This window comes from Eurosta solidaginis, chromosome X (assembly GCF_040869045.1).
Source record: "Eurosta solidaginis isolate ZX-2024a chromosome X, ASM4086904v1, whole genome shotgun sequence".
Classification (NCBI taxonomy): Eukaryota; Metazoa; Arthropoda; class Insecta; order Diptera; family Tephritidae; genus Eurosta; species Eurosta solidaginis.
Genome location: NC_090324.1, coordinates 86,524,424 through 86,547,142, shown reverse-complemented (window position 1 = coordinate 86,547,142; position 22,719 = coordinate 86,524,424). Strand labels below are relative to the sequence as shown.

The window sequence follows — 22,719 nt, the reverse complement described above, 5'->3', positions numbered from 1 at the left end:
TTAAAGTTAAAGTTAAAGTTAAAGATAAAGTTAAAGTTAAAGTTAAAGTTAAAGTTAAATTTAAAGTTAAAGTTAAGGTTAAAGTTAAAGTTAAAGTTAACGTTAAAGTTAAAGTTAAAGTTAAAATTAAAGTTAAATTTAAAGTGAAAGTTAAAGTTAAAGTTAAAGTTAAAGTTAAAGTTAAAGCTAAAGTTAAAGTTAAAGTTAAAGTTAAAGCTTAAGTTAAAGTTAAAGTTAAAGTTAAAGTTAAAGTTAAAGTAAAAGTTAAAGTTAAAACTAAAGCTAAATTTAAAGTTAAGTTAAAGTTAAAGTTTAAGTTTAAGTTAAAGTTAAAGTTTAAGTTAAAGTTAAAGTTAAAGTTAAATTTAAAGTTAAAGTTAAAGGAAAAGTTAAAGTTAAAGCTAAAGTTAAAGTTAAAGTTAAAGTTAAAGTTAAAATTAAAGTTAAAGTTAAAGTTAAAGTTTGTATAAAATTTGACTCTGCACTTTAGCTATGCAACAAAGGGGCACGGGGTAAATAAATGCACGGTTTGATATTATATAATATAACGCGGCGGTGGGCGGGCGATCAAAAAGAACGGCGAACGATGCTAGCTGGTTGGTAGTTTTAAGTAAACTGAAAAACTGAGAGTGAGTGCGTTGGTGGTTGGCAAGCCACAGCTGAGCTGCACTGCCTGCGCTTGGCCGCACTGGCCTGCTGTTGCCAGACGGAGGGGGCGGACCTAGTCCGAAAATTGGATCATGTCTACCGGTGGTTCCTCGCGCACTCGTAGCGCTCCTCAGGCTTCATCGCGAGGAACGCCCGGCACTTCCTTAGCACGGGTCGCTGCCCACATAGACGGCATTTATGTATCTCGGTAGATCTGCCGGTCCTGTAAAGACAAGAAAGAAAAATACGTATTTTTCAAAAAAAATGGGTTAGAAAAATATGTTGGTGAGGGTAGCTTAGATATCTTTCCAGATTTGACTGCGTGGTATTGGTTGCACAATCTGCACGAAGCCGTTTTATTGAACTCGGTGTGATATGCATGGGTTTTATTATTATTGGGTTGGGTCGAGTTTTGATTCACCATTCGTGGTGTAAAACTCGAAAATTGGGGCTTCGCCTTGCCTGGTCTGTAGGTACTTAGTCTTTCTACTACCTCGTATCTACTGGTGAGGAATTTATTCATGTCCTCCCAAAGGGGCAGCTCCTTCCGGGAGCTGAGGGATTGTTCCCATAGTGAAAGGCTTTCACTTGGCAGCTTTGATGAGCACAGATAAACGAGGATCGGGTCCCAGTCCGTTGTCGGGATTCCTTGGGTGTTTAAAGTTGACATGCAATTGTTGATTGTTGTCTGCATCTTCTGGATTTGTTCTCCGTTTTCTGTGAATATTGTGGGCAGGTTGAACAGCGTTTTAGTTGATTGTCGACGAGTATCCTTTTATTTTCGTACCTCCATCTAAGTGCTTCCCAGGCAAGCTCGAAATTATCATCGCTCAGTGGGTATTGTTTTACAATGAGTCCTGCTTGCCCTTTAGTTTTCAGGCGTAGGTGGCATAATTTTTGAGCGGGTGATAATTTAGGGTGGTTTTTATAGACTGCCGTGAACATATCTCTAAAGGATGGCCAGTCTTCGTATCCGCCATGAAAAACTTCGGTGTCACATGGTGGTACTTTTAAATAAAAACCGTTTGCGTTTGAATTGTTCATTGGGTGGGCGGGAATTTGTTGTTGGTTGGTGCTAATAGTATTAAAAAGCTGTAAGGCTTCTAAAATTTCCGATTTGCATGTTTGGTACGTTTCCATGCATTTAGCAAATTTTTGCTCAACCGGCCGCTTACATCTGTATAATTATCAGAGAAACTTACATCTCGATGGGACTCTTGCACCTTTGCCCATATTTTATCTAGGTCTTCTAATTTGACCTTAAGCATACACTCTGATAAATCGGTAGCTTGGGAGGGTGACCATATTGAGCAGTAAACCTCTACTTGGTTACCGTCATATATGAATTTCTGCAGGCATTGGTCTGCAGTGGTCAATTTTTGGGGTTCGTCCGACGATTTCGGCATTAAAACTTAATGTAGTATATCAAAGAGGGGAGCTTTTATTAAGCTGTGAAAATAAAAAAAAAAAATCGTAAAAAAAATCTTATTTTTTTGAAACCAGCCTAATGTACGCTTGGTTCTTTATACGGGCTTGTCTCAGCGCTTCTGAGTACAAGTAATGTGGGTATATAATAATATAAATATTATAATATTTGTGTTCACTGGGTATTTTATTTTTTATTTTTTGAGACCGGCCTAATGTGTACCGGCTTTTGGTTTGTTATATGTACTTGTCTCAGCGCTTCTGATCACAAGTAATATGGGTATATAGTACGTATGTATGTATATATATATATGGGTAAAAGATATTTGCCGGTAAACTGTGGTGTACCAACAACCTTTTGTTTGCCGTGCCAATGCACTTGATCTGTATTGACAAAGTAAATGTATGCAAAATATGTAACCGATGATCTTTTTTGTTGCTTCCTTCTATTATGTAGTTACATATGGTCATGCAATTACTTTGTTGAGGGTGGGTTTTTGGCTTATGCAAAAAAATATACAAGTGCGTGTGGGTATTAAGGGTGCATATAATTGTAGGTTTGTATGCAAAATTAATCTTGGGTGCACCGGTAAAATAAACTTTAGGAAAAGTGACAAAAATTTGGCAAAGTTTGTTTCTATGGGTTTTTGTAAAATATATTTTATGTAATATATGTATATAAGGGTAAATTGGGCAGCGGTGAATTTCACGCTGGAAAAATATGTAGCTCGGGTGATATTACCGAACTAAGTGGGTATATACATATATTACATATATACGTATATACCTTTATAATTAAGTAGGTATTTAGCGCAACGAACATATTGGGTATATAGAACCGTGCAATAGATTTTCCGTTTGTACGGGAATGCAAATTTATTTGTTGAAAAATGTATGTGTTTTTTGAAGGGACTGTACCTGTTGGTAACAGTGAGTAAGCAAATGAAAAATTTTGCCGTTTAGGCTTTTTGACGTGGGTTATATACCCAGGGTCCGGATCTTTAGATCGGAGGGATATATAAGTTTGGGGATTTTAGATTTGGGGTCCATACTTTAGACGGAGGGAATATATATGGGAATATATTGGGTAAACGGTGTAATCACTTAGACATTTTTATGTGAACTGTGTGTGACTTGTTGGTTTTGTGTTGTCCTTTAACTTTTGTTGTAATGTGCTCCTCGTTGATATGCTGTGTTTTAATGTTGTACCTCCTTTATGTTGTGTGTCTTTGGTGTAATGGTGATGTTCTTTTGATGTGTGTCCTTTTTCAGTTATTTTTTCCAACTTTAATTTTTATTAGCTTTAAACTTTTCTTTCCTTTCTTCACCCACTTTTCTTTCCACACCCTTTAATATTCTTTGATTTTTTGTAAATAGATCTTATGTTTTTTCAAAAACTTTTTCCTTTTCTTTTCTTCAAACTTTTTCTTTTTCAACACCTCCTATGGTTTTCATAGCTTCCCTTTTTTATTTCCAGATATTGTGTTCACTTTTGTGTTGGATTTGTATGTATTTTTGATTTTTTTTTTTCAATGTAAATTTTATTATGTTTTGTAAAATACGAATATTTTTCCTTTTTCTAATGTGCACTTATATGTTTTTAATATGCTTTATTTTGTTTGAGCAAAACTTAATTTGTGGTCTTAAAAAAATTTTTTGATGTTTTGTGAAATAAATTGTTTTTTTTTTTTTGTGTCACTGTTGTACAAATTTTTAAAGGTATATCAAATTTTTTCCTTCCTTAAGCTTTTCTTTTGCACCTTTATGTAAAGTTTATATTTTTTTTATTCTTTTGTTTTCTAAGTTGTGTTTTTGGACATATATTTTTTCAAATTTTTATTTTTTTATTTGTTTTTTTTTTTTTTTCACTACCCAAACGTCTAGCACTTTATTTGTTTTTATGTACACACGTGTATGTATGTATTTATGCATGCTTCTTTTTCTGTTGTTTTTAAAATCAACTTTTTTTGTATAAATCAAGTAACCACACAAGTTTGTATTATTTATGTATGTTTCTGGTTTTTTTTTTGTTCTTTGTAACACTTTTTGATGTTAGCTTTTTTTTGTAAAAATTTACACTTTTTTTGTTAACATCCGTGCCGACCGGGGTTTTTTTTTTGTTTTTTGTTTTTTGTAAAATATATGCACGTATGCAAAATATGACTTTTTATTTATTTATTCTTTGTTTTTTGCCGCTGGTTGCCTTTTTGGCACAAAAGGACCATGTATAAAATTTGACTCTGCATTTTAGCTATGCAACAAAGGGACACGGGGTAAATAAATGCACGGTTTGATTTTGAGTTTAAGGATTATAATTTAATTTCACTTTTTTTCTCTGCACACATCAATTTAAAACAAAAGGAAATATATATATACATATATAATATAACGCGGTGGTGGGCGGGCGATCAAAAAGAACGGCGAACGATGCTAGCTGGTTGGTAGTTTTAAGTAAACGGAAAAACTGAGAGTGAGCGCTGAGCTGCACTGCCTGCACTTGGCCGCACTGGCCGGGTGTTGTCAGACGGAGGGGCGGACCTTGTCCGAAAATTGGATCATGTCTTCAACAAAGTTAAAGTTAAAGTTAAGTTAAAGTTAAAGTTAAAGTTAAAGTTAAAGTTAAAGTTAAAGTTAAAGTTAAAGTTAAAGTTAAAGTAAAAGTAAAAGTTAAAGTTAAAGTTAAAGAGAAAGTAAAAGTAAAAGTTAAAGGTAAACTTAAAGTGAAAGTTAAAGTAAAAGTTAAAGTGAATTTAAATTTAAAGTGAAAGTTAAAGTTAAAGTTAAAGTAAAAGTTAAAGTAAAAGTTAAAGTGAATGTTAAATTTAAAGTTAAAGTTAAAGTTAAAGTGAATGTTAAAGTCAAAGTTAAAGTCAAAGTTAAAGTTAAAGGTAAAGGTAAAGTTAAAGTTAAACTTAAAGTTAAAGTTAAAGTTAAAGTCACAGCTGAGCTGCACTGCCTGCGCTTGGCCGCACTGGCCGGGTGTTGCCAGACGGAGGGGGCGGACCTAGTCCGAAAATTGGATCATGTCTTCAACAAAGTTAAAGTTAAAGTTAAGTTAAAGTTAAAGTTAAAGATAAAGTTTTTTTTTTTTTTTTTTTTTGTTTCGTGGAAGGAGGAAATGCTTTATGCACTGACCGGGATATTTAAGCCTCACTGCGTGACTCTCCGAGTGTAGGACTCCCTTCTTCCATGAAGGCCTACCCACTAAAACCTAACCTCCCACGGCCCGCGCAAGTCCCCGTACCTGGGACCGCGTTTAGCATTACTTCGGGTACGGGTGCGCGCTACGTGAGCTCTATGGCTACTCTCACGCTAATGGGCTAGGCATCCGTCTTCTCGTTTACTGGTAAGTATATGCCTCACATATGTGCTGACCGTATCCCATCTGTCTCTTCGACAGGTCATGTTATTAATGACACTGCCCGGGGATAGGTCGCCAAGTACCTCTTCTACCCTCCTTCGCTGATGGGGGAAGTGCCTGCATTCGAAGAAGGTGTGGCGTACATCGTCTATTTCCCCACAGTACAGACAGCTCGGGCTATCAACCTTACCCATTCTGTGTAGTTATTTGCGGAAGTAACCATGTCCCGTTAGAAACTGGGTCAGGTAAAAGTCTACCTCTCCGTGCGGTCGCTTCAACCATGGATCAAGTTCAGGGATTAGTTCCCTAGTCCACTTTCCTACGATGCTGTTGCTCCACTGGTCTTGCCAACGTCGGATCGATTCTTCTCGCGCATGCATGGCAACAGCAGCTCTACTTGCTTGCGATCCGTTGTCATATATTGTTTTTCTTTCCTCAACGAGAAGATATATCGGTATGGTTCCCGCAACGACCAGGACAGCTTCAGCTGATACCGTGCGGTAAGCCGAAGATATTCGCAGCGCCCCTCTGCGTTGGACCGAGGTGAGGGCGACTCGGTTCTTTCGGTATTTCATTGCGTCCGCCCAGATTTCTGCACCATATAAGAGTATAGAATCCGAGGCTGATGCAAGCAACTTCCTTGTGCATGGCCTTGGGCCACCTGTGTTTGCCATTAATCTACTCAACTGCGCTATTATGCGCGCAGCTCTTTCGCAGGTCCCTCGTATGTGATCCGAGAAGTTGAGTTTGCTGTCTAACCTCACTCCCAGATATTTCGTTGAAGCGAGTGTTTCTATTGGCTGGTCCCCAACCATCATGTTCCTGGTAGTGGGAATACGTCTCTTTGTGAGGATGACGATCTCCGTTTTGGCTGTTGCTAACTGGAGACCGTGCTCAGCCATCCACCTATTTACATTACGCATGACCTGGTTTAATTTTAGCTGTGCCAGCTCGCAGCTTGGTGCTGATATCACAGCTGCCACGTCGTCTGCAAATGCAACGAGGAAGGTGCTTTCTGGCATGTCTAATCGAAGAAGACTGTCGTAAGTTATATTCCAGAGATCGGGACCTAGTACCGAACCCTGGGCTGCTCCACCTGTTATTTTTACCCTTTTTTGACCGTGAGTACTTTCATATATTAGATACCTCTCTCTTAGGTAGTCCCTTAAAATTTCTAACAAATATTGCGGTACTTTGAAAGTGCTTTCTAGTGCCTCAAGCATGTCCTCCCACCTAGCTGAGTTAAAAGCGTTTTTGACGTCCAGCGTGACCAGCAACACTATAGGTCTTGCTCTGTGGCACGCTGTCTCGGCTTTCTTGACTGCGTCTATAACTTCTGCTATGGCATCTATTGTAGAGTGCCCCCTCCGAAAACCATGCTGTCTGGGCGACAGTCCTCCGGCGTCCTGTAACGCTCTGGTGAGGCGTTGCTTCAGGAGACTCTCCATCAATTTCCCTGCTGTGTCCAACATACATAGGGGCGGTAGGATGATAGAGAACTGGTATCTCCTTTCCCTTTTGGAATGAGAACCAGTCGTGCAGTCTTCCATATGGTGGGGAAAGTTCTTTCTTCGAGACATTTGTTGTACATGTGCAACATAAGTTCTGGGCAGTTATTTGCAGCTAGTCTAATTCTAAGATAAAGTTAAAGTTAAAGTTAAAGTTAAAGTTAAATTTAAAGTTAAAGTTAAAGTCAAAGTTAAGTTAAACTTAAAGTTAAAGTTAAAGTTAAAGATAAAGTTAAAGTTAAAGTTAAAGTTAAAGATAAAGTTAAAGTTAAAGTTAAAGTTAAAGGTAAATTTAAAGTTAAAGTTAAAGTCAAAGTTAAGTTAAACTTAAAGTTAAAGTTGAAGTTAAAGTTAAAGTTAAAGTTAAATTTAAATTTAAAGATAAAGTTAAAGTTAAAGTTAAACATAAAATTAAAGTTAAAGTTAAAGTTAAATTTAAAGTTAAAGTTAAATTTAAAGTTGAAGTTAAAGTTAAACTTCAAGTTAAAGTTAAAGTTAAATTCACAGCTGAGCTGCACTGCCTGCGCTTGGCCGCACTGGCCGGGTGTTGCCAGACGGAGGGGGCGGACCTAGTCCGAAAATTGGATCATATCTTCAACAAGGTTAAAGTTAAAGTTAAAGTTAAGTTAAAGTTAAAGTTAAAGCTAAAGTTAAAGTTAAAGTTAAAGATAAAGTTAAAGTTAAAGTTAAAGTCAAAGTTAAGTTAAACTTAAAGTTAAAGTTAAAGTTAAAGTCAAAGTTAAAGTTAAAGTTTAAGTTAAAGTTAAAGTTAAAGTTAAAGTTAAAGTTAAAGTTAAAGTTAAAGTTAAAGTTAAAGTGAAAGTTAAAGTAAAAGTTAAAGTGAATGTTAAATTTAAAGTGAAAGTTAAAGTTAAATTTAAAGTTAAAGTTAAAGTTAAAGTAAAAGTTAAAGTGAATGTTAAATTTAAAGTTAAAGGTAAAGTTAAAGTTAACATTAAAGTTAAAGTTAAAGTAAAAGTTAACGTTAAAGTTAAAGTTAAAGTTAAAGTTAAAGTGAATGTTAAAGTCAAAGCTAAAGTTAAAGTTAAAGTTAAAGTTAAAGTTAAAGGTAAAGGTAAAGTTAAAGTTAAAGTTAAAGTTAAAGTTAAAGTTAAAGTTAAAGTTAAAGTTAAAGTTAAAGTTAAAGTTAAAGTTAAAGATAAAGTTAAAGTTAAAGTTAAAGTTAAAGTTAAAGTTAAAGTTAAAGTTAAACTTAAACTTAAACTTAAAGTTAAAGTTAAAGTTAAAGTGAATGTTAAAGTCAAAGTTAAAGTTAAGGTTAAAGTTAAAGTTAAAGTTAAACTTAAAGTTAAAGTTAAAGTTAAATTTAAAGTTAAAGTTAAAGTTAAGGTTAAAGTTAAAGTTAAAGTTAAATTTAAAGTTAAACTTAAAGTTAAAGTTAAAGTTAAAGTTAAAGTTAAAGTTAAAGTTAAATTTAAAGTTAAAGTTAAAGTCAAAGTTGAAGTGGAAGTTAAAGTTAAAGTTAAAGTGGAAGTTAAAGTTAAAGTTAAATTTAATATTAAAATTAAAGTTAAAGTTAAAGTTAAGTTAAAGTTAAATTTAAAGTTAAAATTAAAGTTAAAGTTAAAGTCAAAGTTAAAGTGAATGTTAAAGTCAAAGTTAAAGTTAAAGTTAATGTGAATTTTAAAGTTAAAATCAAAAAGTTAAAGTTGAAGTGGAAGTTAAAGTTAATGTGAATTTTAAAGTTAAAGTCAAAAAGTTAAAGGTTAAGTTAAAGTGGAAGTTAAAGTTAAAGTTTTTTTTTTTTGTTTGTTCCGTGGAAGGAAGAAATGCTTTATGTACTGACCGGGATATGTAAGCCTCACTAAGAGACTCTCCGAGTGTAGGACTCCCTTTTTCATGAAGGCCTACCCACTAAAACCTAACCTCCCACGGCCCGCACAAATTCCCGTACCTGGGATCGCTTTTAGCATTACTTCGGGTACGGGTGCGCGCTACGTGAGCTTTATAGCTACTCTCACGCTAATGGGCTTGGCATCCGTCTTCTCGTTTACTGGTAAGTATATGCTTCACATATGTGCTGACCGTATCCCATCTTTCTCTTCGACAGGTCATATTATTGATGACACTGCCCGGGGATAGGTCGCCTAGTACATCTTCTACCCTCCTTCTCTGATCGGAGAAGTGCCTGCACTCGAAGAAGGTGTGGCGTACATCGTCTATTTTCCCACAGTACAGGCAGCTCGGGTTATCAACCTTACCTTTTCTTTGTAGTTATTTGCGGAAGTAACCGTGTCCCGTTAGAAACTGGGTCAGGTAGAAGTCTACCTCTCCGTGCGGTTGCTTCAACCATGGATTCAGTTCAGGGATTAGTTCCCTAGTCCACTTTCCTACGATGCTGTTGCTCCACTGATGTTGCCAGCGTCGGATCGATTCTTCTTGCGCCTGCATGGCAACAGCAGCTCTACTTGTTTGCGATCCGTTGTCGTATATTGCTTTTCTTTCCTCAACGAGAAGATATATCGGTATGGTTCCCGCAACGACCAGGACAGCTTCTGCTGATACCGTGCGGTAAGCCGAAGATATTCGCAGAGCCCCTCTGCGTTGGACCGAGGGGAGGGCGACTCGGTTCTTCCGATATTTCATTGCGTTCGCCAGATTTCTGCACCATATAAGAGTATATAATCCGAGGCTGATGCAAGCAACTTCCTTGTGCATGGCTTTAGGCACCTGTGTTTGCCATTAATATACTCAACTGCGCTATTATGCGCGCAGCTCTTTCGCAGGCCCCTCCTATGTGATCCGAGAAGTTGAGTTTGCTGTCTAACCCCACTCCCAGATATTTCGTTGAAGCGGGTGTTTCTATTGGCTGGTCCCCAACCATCATGTTCCTGGTAGTAGGAATACGTCTCTTTGTGAGGATGACGATCTCCGTTTTTGTTGTTGCTAACTGGAGACCGTGCTCAGCCATCCACCTATTTACATTACGCATCACCTGGTATAATTTTAGCTGTGCCAGCTTGCAGCTTGGTGCTGTTATCACAGCTGCCACGTCTTTTGCAAAGGCAACGAGGAAGGTGCTTTCTGGCATGTCTAATCGAAGAAGACTGTCGTAAGTTATATTCCAGAGATCGGGACCTAGTACCGAACCCTGGGCTGCTCCACCTGTTATTTTTACCTTTTTTTGATCGTGCGTGGTTTCATATATTAGATACCTCTCTCTTAAGTAGTCCCTTAAAATTTCTAACAAATATTGCGGTACTTTGAAAGTGCTTTCTAGTGCCTCAAGAATGTCCTCCCACCTAGCTGAGTTAAAAGCGTCTTTCACGTCCAGCGTGACCAGCAACACTATAGGTCTTGCTCTGTGGCACGCTGTCTCGGCTTTCTTGACTGCGTCTATAACTTCTTCTATGACATCGATTGTGGAGTGCCCCCTCCGTGCTGTCTGGGAGACAGTCCTCCGCCGTCGTGTAACGCTCTAGTGAGGCGTTGCTTCAGTAGACTCTCCATCAATTTCCCTGCTGTGTCCAACATACATAGGGGCGGTAGGATGATAGAGAATTGCTATCTCCTTTCCCTTTTGGAATGAGAACCAGTCGTGCAGTCTTCCATATGGTGGGGAAAGTTCTTTCTTCGAGACATTTGTTGTACATGTGCAACATAAGTTCTGGGCAGTTATTTGCAGCTAGTCTAATTGCCTCCGCGGGTATTCCGTCGGCCCAGGTGCTTTCCTTGGTTTCATAGTTCGCACGGCAGTTTTAAGCTCTTCTTCTTGGAATGGTTCCACGTTGCGGTCTTTATGGGTAACGTACCCGCCCTCCCCAGGCAGTTGGGTGGGAAACAGGCCATCCACAATGTTCCTTGTTTGTTTCTCGTCCATCAGTTGGTTTTGCGAACGGAACTTCTTCATTACTATCTTATATCCCTGCCCCCAGGGGTCTCGATCCACTTCCTCGTAAAGCGCTTTCCAGCACGTAAGCTTGCTTTGCTTAATGACAGCGCTAAGAGCTTTCTTCACTCCTTTGTACACTTCCGACTTTTCTAGAGCCTCAGGCCTGCCGCGCGCGAGAGTTGCTAGCCTTCGCATCCTGTGGCATATTTTCCGCAGCTCCGCAATTTCGCTGTTCCACCAGTATACCTGCTTTTTACCACTCCACACTCCCCTCCGTGGCATAGAGGGATTGCAAGCATGGCGAAGATAGCTCATTGTCTTTTCAGCCGTCTCTTCCGTCGGACTGGAGTTGTTGATTATCCGTCGGGCATCCCCCAGTACTGATGCGGAGAACGTAGCAGAGTCGACCTTGGATGCATCCCATGCTATTGTTCTACGTGGCCCCTTCGGAATCTGCCTCTCACCGGGATCGTTCAGGTGGAAAGTGATGTAGTTGTGATCGCTGCCAGTCAGATCCCCTATGACTCTCCATCCAGCAGCGGTCAGCAGCAGACATTCTGACACTAGTGTTACATCAGGGATCGAGTATCCAAAGCCTGGCCGTCGGTATGTAGGGGTCGTACCAGTGTTAAGCACGTTCAACCGAGCCTGGCTGCAATCTCAAGGACTAACCTTCTACGGGTGTTAGTCTGCGGCATTCCCCATTCGACGGCTCTTGCGTTAAAGTCTCCCGCCACAACCAGGTTACTAGTTAAGTCCCTCAGGTCGCCTTCAATAAGTCCAAGCTTGTCCCTGAACGTTGAATGGGATCACTCGGGGACAAGTAGCAGCTTACTATTGTGGTATTATTCGTAGTTAGGCGGACGTAGCCTTGTCCGGCAACATGATTCACAATATTGGCGTTTGCATCTGTCATCCAGATTGCGGCGGTGCCGGTGTTGTCTATGTGCCAATCATTTCGGGCTCTATAAGTTTCGCTGATGATAACGCAGTTAGCTTTATGGTCTAAGACCAACTGTTGTAGTAGCTCATCAGCAAGCCTGCTCCGGTTTAGGTTGCCTTGGATAAAACTAATCACTATTGAATTACGATTTTGGCCTTTGCAACAGCGAGTGCCGTTCTGAAAATGCTGCCTGCAAAGTTAAAGTTAAAGTTAATGTTAAAGTTAAAGTGAAGGTTAAAGTTAAAAATAAAGTTAAAGTTAAAGTTATAGTTAAAGTTAAAGTTGAAGTTAAAGTTAAAGTTAAAGTTAAAGTTAAAGTTAAAGTTAAAGTTAAAGTTAAAGTTAAAGTTAAAGTTAAAGTTAAAGTTAAAGTTAAAGTTAAAGTTAAAGTAAAAGTCAACGTTAAAGTTAAAGTTAACGTTAAAGTTAAAGTTAAAGTGGAAGTTAAAGTTAAAGTTAAAGTTAAAGTTAAAGTTAAAGTTAAAGTTAAAGTTAAAGTTAAAGTTAAAGTTAAAGTTAAAGTTAAAGTGGAAGTTAAAGTTAAAGTTAAAGTTAGAGTGGAAGTTAAAGTTAAAATTAAGGTGGAAGTTAAAGTTAAAGTTAAAGTTAAGTTAAAGTTAAAGTAAAGTTAAAGTTAAAGTTAAGGCTAAAGTTAAAGTTAAAGTTAAAGTTAAAGTTAAAGTTAAAGTTAAAGTTAAAGTTAAAGTTAAAGTGAAAGTTAAAGTTAAAGTTAAAGTGAATGTTAAAGTTAAAGTGAAAGTTAAAGTTAAATTTAAAGTTAAAGTTAAAGTTAAAGTTAAAGTTAACGTTAAAGTTAAAGTTAAAGTTAAACTTAAAGTTAAAGTTAAAGTGAAAGTTAAAGTTAAAGTGAATGTTAAAGTTAAAGTGAAAGTTAAGTTTAAACTTAAAGTTAAAGTGAAAGTTAAAGTTAAAGTTAAAGTTAAGTTAAAGTTAAAGTAAAGTTAAAGTTAAAGTTAAAGTTAAAGTTAAAGTTAAAGTTAAGGTTAAAGTTAAAGTTAAAGTTAAAGTTAACGTTAAAGTTAAAGTTAAAGTTAAAGTGAAAGTTAAAGTTAAGTTAAAGTTAAAGTAAAGTTAAAGTTAAAGTTAAAGTTAAGGTTAAAGTTAAAGTTAAAGTTAAGCTAAAGTTAAAGTAAAGTTAAAGTTAAAGTTAAGGTTAAAGTTAAAGTTAAAGTTAAAGTTAGAGTAGAAGTTAAAGTTAAAATTAAACTGGAAGTTAAAGTTAAAGTTAAGTTAAAGTTAAAGTAAAGTTAAAGTTAAAGTTAAGGTTAAAGTTAAAGTTAAAGTTAAAGTTAAAGTGAAAGTTAAAGTTAAGTTAAAGTTAAAGTAAAGTTAAAGTTAAAGTTAAAGTTAAGGTTAAAATTAAAGTTAAAGTTAAAGTTAAGCTAAAGTTAAAGTAAAGTTAAAGTTAAAGTTAAGGTTAAAGTTAAAGTTAAAGTTAGAGTAGAAGTTAAAGTTAAAATTAAACTGGAAGTTAAAGTTAAAGTTAAAGTTAAAGTCAAAGTTAAGTTAAAGTTAAAGTAAAGTTAAAGTTAAAGTTAAGGCTAAAGTTAAAGTTAAAGTTAAAGTGAAAGTTAAAGTTAAAGTGAATGTTAAAGTTAAAGTGAAAGTTAAAGTTAAATTTAAAGTTAAAGTTAAAGTTAACGTTAAAGTTAAAGTTAAAGTGAAAGTTAAAGTTAAAGTGAATGTTAAAGTTAAAGTGAAAGTTAAGGTTAAACCTAAAGTTAAAGTTAAAGTTAAAGTTAAAGTTAAAGCTAAAGTTAAAGCTAAAGTTAAAGTTAAAATTAAAGTTAAAATTAAAGCTAAAGTTAAAGTTAAAGTTATAGTTAAAGTTAAAGTTAAAGTTAAAATTAAAGTTAAAGTTAAAGTTAAAGTTAAAGTTAAAGTTAAAATTAAAGTTAAAATTAAAGTTAAAGTTAAAGTTAGAGTTAAAGCTAAAGTTAAGGTTAAAGTTAAGTTAAAGTTAAAGTTAATGTTAAAGTTAAAGTAAAAGTTAAAGTTAAAGTCGGTATGTAGGGGTCGTACCAGTGTTAAGCACGTTCAACCGAGCCTGGCTGCAATCTCAAGGACTAACCTTCTACGGGTGTTAGTCTGCGGCATTCCCCATTCGACGGCTCTTGCGTTAAAGTCTCCCGCCACAACCAGGTTACTAGTTAAGTCCCTCAGGTCGCCTTCAATAAGTCCAAGCTTGTCCCTGAACGTTGAATGGGATCACTCGGGGACAAGTAGCAGCTTACTATTGTGGTATTATTCGTAGTTAGGCGGACGTAGCCTTGTCCGGCAACATGATTCACAATATTGGCGTTTGCATCTGTCATCCAGATTGCGGCGGTGCCGGTGTTGTCTATGTGCCAATCATTTCGGGCTCTATAAGTTTCGCTGATGATAACGCAGTTAGCTTTATGGTCTAAGACCAACTGTTGTAGTAGCTCATCAGCAAGCCTGCTCCGGTTTAGGTTGCCTTGGATAAAACTAATCACTATTGAATTACGATTTTGGCTTTTGCAACAGCGAGTGCCGTTCTGAAAATGCTGCCTGCAAAGTTAAAGTTAAAGTTAATGTTAAAGTTAAAGTGAAGGTTAAAGTTAAAAATAAAGTTAAAGTTAAAGTTATAGTTAAAGTTAAAGTTGAAGTTAAAGTTAAAGTTAAAGTTAAAGTTAAAGTTAAAGTTAAAGTTAAAGTTAAAGTTAAAGTTAAAGTTAAAGTTAAAGTTAAAGTTAAAGTTAAAGTTAAAGTTAAAGTTAAAGTAAAAGTCAACGTTAAAGTTAAAGTTAACGTTAAAGTTAAAGTTAAAGTTAAAGTTAAAGTTGAAGTTAAAGTTAAAGTTAAATTTAAAGTTAAAGTTAAAGTTAAAGTTAAAGTGGAAGTTAAAGTTAAAGTTAAAGTTAGAGTGGAAGTTAAAGTTAAAATTAAGGTGGAAGTTAAAGTTAAAGTTAAAGTTAAGTTAAAGTTAAAGTAAAGTTAAAGTTAAGGCTAAAGTTAAAGTTAAAGTTAAAGTTAAAGTTAAAGTTAAAGTTAAAGTGAAAGTTAAAGTTAAAGTTAAAGTGAATGTTAAAGTTAAAGTGAAAGTTAAAGTTAAATTTAAAGCTAAAGTTAAAGTTAAAGTTAACGTTAAAGTTAAAGTTAAAGTTAAAGTGAAAGTTAAAGTTAAAGTGAAGTTTAAAGTTAAAGTGAAAGTTAAGTTTAAACTTAAAGTTAAAGTGAAAGTTAAAGTTAAAGTTAAGTTAAAGTTAAAGTAAAGTTAAAGTTAAAGTTAAAGTTAAGGTTAAAGTTAAAGTTAAAGTTAAAGTTAAAGTTAAAGTTAAAGTTAAAGTTAAAGTTAAAGTTAAAGTTAAAGTGAAAGTTAAAGTTAAGTTAAAGTTAAAGTAAAGTTAAAGTTAAAGTTAAAGTTAAGGTTAAAGTTAAAGTTAAAGTTAAAGTTAAGCTAAAGTTAAAGTAAAGTTAAAGTTAAAGTTAAAGTTAAAGTTAGAGTAGAAGTTAAAGTTAAAATTAAACTGGAAGTTTAAGTTAAAGTTAAGTTAAAGTTAAAGTAAAGTTAAAGTTAAAGTTAAGGTTAAAGTTAAAGTTAAGGCTAAAGTTAAAGTTAAAGTTAAAGTTAAAGTGAAAGTTAAAGTTAAAGTGAATGTTAAAGTTAAAGTGAAAGTTAAAGTTAAGTTAAAGTTAAAGTAAAGTTAAAGTTAAAGTTAAAGTTAAGGTTAAAGTTAAAGTTAAAGTTAAAGTTAAGCTAAAGTTAAAGTAAAGTTAAAGTTAAAGTTAAGGTTAAAGTTAAAGTTAAAGTTAGAGTAGAAGTTAAAGTTAAAATTAAACTGGAAGTTAAAGTTAAAGTTAAAGTTAAAGTCAAAGTTAAGTTAAAGTTAAAGTAAAGTTAAAGTTAAAGTTAAGGCTAAAGTTAAAGTTAAAGTTAAAGTTAAAGTGAAAGTTAAAGTTAAAGTGAATATTAAAGTTAAAGTGAAAGTTAAAGTTAAATTTAAAGTTAAAGTTAAAGTTAACGTTAAAGTTAAAGTTAAAGTGAAAGTTAAAGTTAAAGTGAATGTTAAAGTTAAAGTGAAAGTTAAGGTTAAACTTAAAGTTAAAGTTAAAGTTAAAGTTAAAGTTAAAGTTAAAGCTAAAGTTAAAGCTAAAGTTAAAGTTAAAATTAAAGTTAAAATTAAAGCTAAAGTTAAAGTTAAAGTTATAGTTAAAGTTAAAGTTAAAGTTAAAGTTAAAATTAAAGTTAAAGTTAAAGTTAAAGTTAAAATTAAAGTTAAAATTAAAGTTAAAGTTAAAGTTAGAGTTAAAGCTAAAGTTAAGGTTAAAGTTAAGTTAAAGTTAAAGTTAATGTTAAAGTTAAAGTTAAAGTTAAAGTTAAAGTTAAAGTTAAAGTTAAAGTTAAAGTTAAAGTTAAAGTTAAAGTTAAAGTTAAAGTTAAAGTTAAAGTTAAAGTTAAAGTTAAAGTGAAAGTTAAAGTAAAAGTTAAAGTGAATGTAAAAGTAAAACTGAAAGTTAAAGTTAAATTTAAATTTAAAGTTAAAGTTAAAGTTAAAGTTAAATTTAAAGTTAAAGTTAAAGTTAAAGTTAAAGTTAAAGTTAAAGTTAAAGTTAAATTTAAAGTTAAAGTTAAAGTTTAAGTTTAAGTTTAAGTTAAAGTTAAAGTTAAATTTAAAGTTAAAGTTAAAGTTAAAGTTAAAGTTAAAGTTAAATTAAAAGTGAATGTTAAAGTTAAAGTGAAAGTTAAAGTTGATAATATGCAATAGCTTTACCGCGGCAGTCCCCGAGTGCCACATGTCCTTTTTTTTTTTAAAACACAAAATCCAAAATCAATGATAAATATTTTACTTGGATTATCCATAACTCGTACTGAATAGATATCGTATAAAAAATTACGGTTTATATTATATTTATTACCGCTAATCGCACTTAAACCGGTTAATCAATATTAACCGGATTTCACAAAGTTCCACACAAATGCACCGTTTGTCGAAGATAGGTGGCAGCTAATTACCCGAAATTTTGCGCACACGACTTTTAGTAATTGCCCTCTAACATAAACACATTTTCGCTTTATCTATCACTATGACTTTTTTCCACCTGCCGCCTTATAGTCGAAACACTGTGTGACGTATCGAAATTGCTGGTATTCACTGCCCTTCACCTAAGTCTTATCGTCCCAGTCGAACAAATTTCCCTATCAAAATGCTGACAGCCTCTCCAAATTAACCGACTTCATTTTTTTCCGTGATTTTCCAATGGTTTTTATGCGGTAGACAACATCTTTGATTTGTTTTATAACTTTGTATGGGAAATATCGAGAATAGCCCTTTCTTTGGTTGATGGTTATATAACAGCACTAAATTAGCTTCCATAAACCTTCCGAAGAAATTACTGTGTCGTACCTGGCTTCGTTTTCATTGATAATCCTGGTGCGATGTCGTGTATTTCTCTTATATCTTCCCACCAAGACACCAGTGGATTTCCTGGCATTTCTTACCGCCTGGCACTTGGTCTACACTTCAAATCAGGTGGCAGCCAAAGATCATTGCCGTAAATTCACGTCGCGGGCGTCTGTGCTGTTATCTCATGCACAGTCGATCGATAGTTCAGCTACTATTGAATCGTTCCACTATACCAACGAAGTGCGGAAGTTTATTATACAAATAAACCTTATTCAAGGATATTGCATATATATTAAGCTTAATAGTGTTATTTCTTTGCTGCTACTGCGCGAGTGACTATTTCTTGTATGAGTTCTACAGTCGGTTAATGCAATATATACTTATACTTATATACACTGGTAGAAATTGTATCTTAAATTTAAACCAATAAAAGGTTTAGTCATTTTTTTACTAAATACTAAAAGTATTTTGAGTTTGGTACACTTTCTAGACTGCAATCACAAGAAGAACGAGACAACTGATTCAAGTCTCTATGAACCTAAATATAAAACCAAAAAGGTTTGAAAATTTCCAAACTCAGATGAATTTTTCTTTAGTACTATTTTCAAACAGAAAAATAAATTGAGGCAATTTCGATTTAAATTTAGTGGTGTTCATACAACTCAATTAAGCTTATACAATAGTAATTTGATAGCTGGTTGGCTCATCTCTATAGCAAGAACTTACCTTTGTTTAGACTGTCAAAATATGCGTGTTGGTATTAGACGAATGGAATTGAATGAAAACACAAAACTGTGAAATTTTTGTCTGTTGTAAGAAAATGTGTTCAATGTTTTGGTTCCATTTTGAGTTTGCCATCTTCTTTTGATAATCCCTACTCCAGAGAAATGAAAAAAATCAAATCAGCTGGTGAGATGAGCCAACCATATAGTTGAGCTGTGCGTAACTTACGCTTAAGTGTACCCAATAAACACACTTTACAATTTATTATTACAATTTATTATATGATAAAGTTAAAGTAAAGTTAAAGTTAAAGTTAAAGTTAAGGTTAAAATTAAAGTTAAAGTTAAAGTTAAGCTAAAGTTAAAGTAAAGTTAAAGTTAAAGTTAAGGTTAAAGTTAAAGTTAAAGTTAGAGTAGAAGTTAAAGTTAAAATTAAACTGGAAGTTAAAGTTAAAGTTAAAGTTAAAGTCAAAGTTAAGTTAAAGTTAAAGTAAAGTTAAAGTTAAAGTTAAGGCTAAAGTTAAAGTTAAAGTTAAAGTGAAAGTTAAAGTTAAAGTGAATGTTAAAGTTAAAGTGAAAGTTAAAGTTAAATTTAAAGTTAAAGTTAAAGTTAACGTTAAAGTTAAAGTTAAAGTGAAAGTTAAAGTTAAAGTGAATGTTAAAGTTAAAGTGAAAGTTAAGGTTAAACCTAAAGTTAAAGTTAAAGTTAAAGTTAAAGTTAAAGCTAAAGTTAAAGCTAAAGTTAAAGTTAAAATTAAAGTTAAAATTAAAGCTAAAGTTAAAGTTAAAGTTATAGTTAAAGTTAAAGTTAAAGTTAAAATTAAAGTTAAAGTTAAAGTTAAAGTTAAAGTTAAAGTTAAAATTAAAGTTAAAATTAAAGTTAAAGTTAAAGTTAGAGTTAAAGCTAAAGTTAAGGTTAAAGTTAAGTTAAAGTTAAAGTTAATGTTAAAGTTAAAGTAAAAGTTAAAGTTAAAGTCGGTATGTAGGGGTCGTACCAGTGTTAAGCACGTTCAACCGAGCCTGGCTGCAATCTCAAGGACTAACCTTCTACGGGTGTTAGTCTGCGGCATTCCCCATTCGACGGCTCTTGCGTTAAAGTCTCCCGCCACAACCAGGTTACTAGTTAAGTCCCTCAGGTCGCCTTCAATAAGTCCAAGCTTGTCCCTGAACGTTGAATGGGATCACTCGGGGACAAGTAGCAGCTTACTATTGTGGTATTATTCGTAGTTAGGCGGACGTAGCCTTGTCCGGCAACATGATTCACAATATTGGCGTTTGCATCTGTCATCCAGATTGCGGCGGTGCCGGTGTTGTCTATGTGCCAATCATTTCGGGCTCTATAAGTTTCGCTGATGATAACGCAGTTAGCTTTATGGTCTAAGACCAACTGTTGTAGTAGCTCATCAGCAAGCCTGCTCCGGTTTAGGTTGCCTTGGATAAAACTAATCACTATTGAATTACGATTTTGGCTTTTGCAACAGCGAGTGCCGTTCTGAAAATGCTGCCTGCAAAGTTAAAGTTAAAGTTAATGTTAAAGTTAAAGTGAAGGTTAAAGTTAAAAATAAAGTTAAAGTTAAAGTTATAGTTAAAGTTAAAGTTGAAGTTAAAGTTAAAGTTAAAGTTAAAGTTAAAGTTAAAGTTAAAGTTAAAGTTAAAGTTAAAGTTAAAGTTAAAGTTAAAGTTAAAGTTAAAGTTAAAGTTAAAGTTAAAGTTAAAGTTAAAGTAAAAGTCAACGTTAAAGTTAAAGTTAACGTTAAAGTTAAAGTTAAAGTTAAAGTTAAAGTTGAAGTTAAAGTTAAAGTTAAATTTAAAGTTAAAGTTAAAGTTAAAGTTAAAGTGGAAGTTAAAGTTAAAGTTAAAGTTAGAGTGGAAGTTAAAGTTAAAATTAAGGTGGAAGTTAAAGTTAAAGTTAAAGTTAAGTTAAAGTTAAAGTAAAGTTAAAGTTAAGGCTAAAGTTAAAGTTAAAGTTAAAGTTAAAGTTAAAGTTAAAGTTAAAGTTAAAGTGAAAGTTAAAGTTAAAGTTAAAGTGAATGTTAAAGTTAAAGTGAAAGTTAAAGTTAAATTTAAAGCTAAAGTTAAAGTTAAAGTTAACGTTAAAGTTAAAGTTAAAGTTAAAGTGAAAGTTAAAGTTAAAGTGAAGTTTAAAGTTAAAGTGAAAGTTAAGTTTAAACTTAAAGTTAAAGTGAAAGTTAAAGTTAAAGTTAAGTTAAAGTTAAAGTAAAGTTAAAGTTAAAGTTAAAGTTAAGGTTAAAGTTAAAGTTAAAGTTAAAGTTAAAGTTAAAGTTAAAGTTAAAGTTAAAGTTAAAGTTAAAGTTAAAGTGAAAGTTAAAGTTAAGTTAAAGTTAAAGTAAAGTTAAAGTTAAAGTTAAAGTTAAGGTTAAAGTTAAAGTTAAAGTTAAAGTTAAGCTAAAGTTAAAGTAAAGTTAAAGTTAAAGTTAAAGTTAAAGTTAGAGTAGAAGTTAAAGTTAAAATTAAACTGGAAGTTTAAGTTAAAGTTAAGTTAAAGTTAAAGTAAAGTTAAAGTTAAAGTTAAGGTTAAAGTTAAAGTTAAGGCTAAAGTTAAAGTTAAAGTTAAAGTTAAAGTGAAAGTTAAAGTTAAAGTGAATGTTAAAGTTAAAGTGAAAGTTAAAGTTAAGTTAAAGTTAAAGTAAAGTTAAAGTTAAAGTTAAAGTTAAGGTTAAAGTTAAAGTTAAAGTTAAAGTTAAGCTAAAGTTAAAGTAAAGTTAAAGTTAAAGTTAAGGTTAAAGTTAAAGTTAAAGTTAGAGTAGAAGTTAAAGTTAAAATTAAACTGGAAGTTAAAGTTAAAGTTAAAGTTAAAGTCAAAGTTAAGTTAAAGTTAAAGTAAAGTTAAAGTTAAAGTTAAGGCTAAAGTTAAAGTTAAAGTTAAAGTTAAAGTGAAAGTTAAAGTTAAAGTGAATATTAAAGTTAAAGTGAAAGTTAAAGTTAAATTTAAAGTTAAAGTTAAAGTTAACGTTAAAGTTAAAGTTAAAGTGAAAGTTAAAGTTAAAGTGAATGTTAAAGTTAAAGTGAAAGTTAAGGTTAAACTTAAAGTTAAAGTTAAAGTTAAAGTTAAAGTTAAAGTTAAAGCTAAAGTTAAAGCTAAAGTTAAAGTTAAAATTAAAGTTAAAATTAAAGCTAAAGTTAAAGTTAAAGTTATAGTTAAAGTTAAAGTTAAAGTTAAAGTTAAAATTAAAGTTAAAGTTAAAGTTAAAGTTAAAATTAAAGTTAAAATTAAAGTTAAAGTTAAAGTTAGAGTTAAAGCTAAAGTTAAGGTTAAAGTTAAGTTAAAGTTAAAGTTAATGTTAAAGTTAAAGTTAAAGTTAAAGTTAAAGTTAAAGTTAAAGTTAAAGTTAAAGTTAAAGTTAAAGTTAAAGTTAAAGTTAAAGTTAAAGTTAAAGTTAAAGTTAAAGTTAAAGTTAAAGTGAAAGTTAAAGTAAAAGTTAAAGTGAATGTAAAAGTAAAACTGAAAGTTAAAGTTAAATTTAAATTTAAAGTTAAAGTTAAAGTTAAAGTTAAATTTAAAGTTAAAGTTAAAGTTAAAGTTAAAGTTAAAGTTAAAGTTAAAGTTAAATTTAAAGTTAAAGTTAAAGTTTAAGTTTAAGTTTAAGTTAAAGTTAAAGTTAAATTTAAAGTTAAAGTTAAAGTTAAAGTTAAAGTTAAAGTTAAATTAAAAGTGAATGTTAAAGTTAAAGTGAAAGTTAAAGTTGATAATATGCAATAGCTTTACCGCGGCAGTCCCCGAGTGCCACATGTCCTTTTTTTTTTTAAAACACAAAATCCAAAATCAATGATAAATATTTTACTTGGATTATCCATAACTCGTACTGAATAGATATCGTATAAAAAATTACGGTTTATATTATATTTATTACCGCTAATCGCACTTAAACCGGTTAATCAATATTAACCGGATTTCACAAAGTTCCACACAAATGCACCGTTTGTCGAAGATAGGTGGCAGCTAATTACCCGAAATTTTGCGCACACGACTTTTAGTAATTGCCCTCTAACATAAACACATTTTCGCTTTATCTATCACTATGACTTTTTTCCACCTGCCGCCTTATAGTCGAAACACTGTGTGACGTATCGAAATTGCTGGTATTCACTGCCCTTCACCTAAGTCTTATCGTCCCAGTCGAACAAATTTCCCTATCAAAATGCTGACAGCCTCTCCAAATTAACCGACTTCATTTTTTTCCGTGATTTTCCAATGGTTTTTATGCGGTAGACAACATCTTTGATTTGTTTTATAACTTTGTATGGGAAATATCGAGAATAGCCCTTTCTTTGGTTGATGGTTATATAACAGCACTAAATTAGCTTCCATAAACCTTCCGAAGAAATTACTGTGTCGTACCTGGCTTCGTTTTCATTGATAATCCTGGTGCGATGTCGTGTATTTCTCTTATATCTTCCCACCAAGACACCAGTGGATTTCCTGGCATTTCTTACCGCCTGGCACTTGGTCTACACTTCAAATCAGGTGGCAGCCAAAGATCATTGCCGTAAATTCACGTCGCGGGCGTCTGTGCTGTTATCTCATGCACAGTCGATCGATAGTTCAGCTACTATTGAATCGTTCCACTATACCAACGAAGTGCGGAAGTTTATTATACAAATAAACCTTATTCAAGGATATTGCATATATATTAAGCTTAATAGTGTTATTTCTTTGCTGCTACTGCGCGAGTGACTATTTCTTGTATGAGTTCTACAGTCGGTTAATGCAATATATACTTATACTTATATACACTGGTAGAAATTGTATCTTAAATTTAAACCAATAAAAGGTTTAGTCATTTTTTTACTAAATACTAAAAGTATTTTGAGTTTGGTACACTTTCTAGACTGCAATCACAAGAAGAA

General features: G+C 32.8%; 1 pseudogene; it reads right to left on the bottom strand.

Moving 5' to 3' along the window:
* The window catches only part of LOC137235036 (beta-1,3-galactosyltransferase brn-like), a 59,537-nt pseudogene extending 37,239 nt beyond the window's left edge, over positions 1 to 22,298 (bottom strand).
* Positions 22,299 to 22,719: the final 421 nt, after the last annotated feature.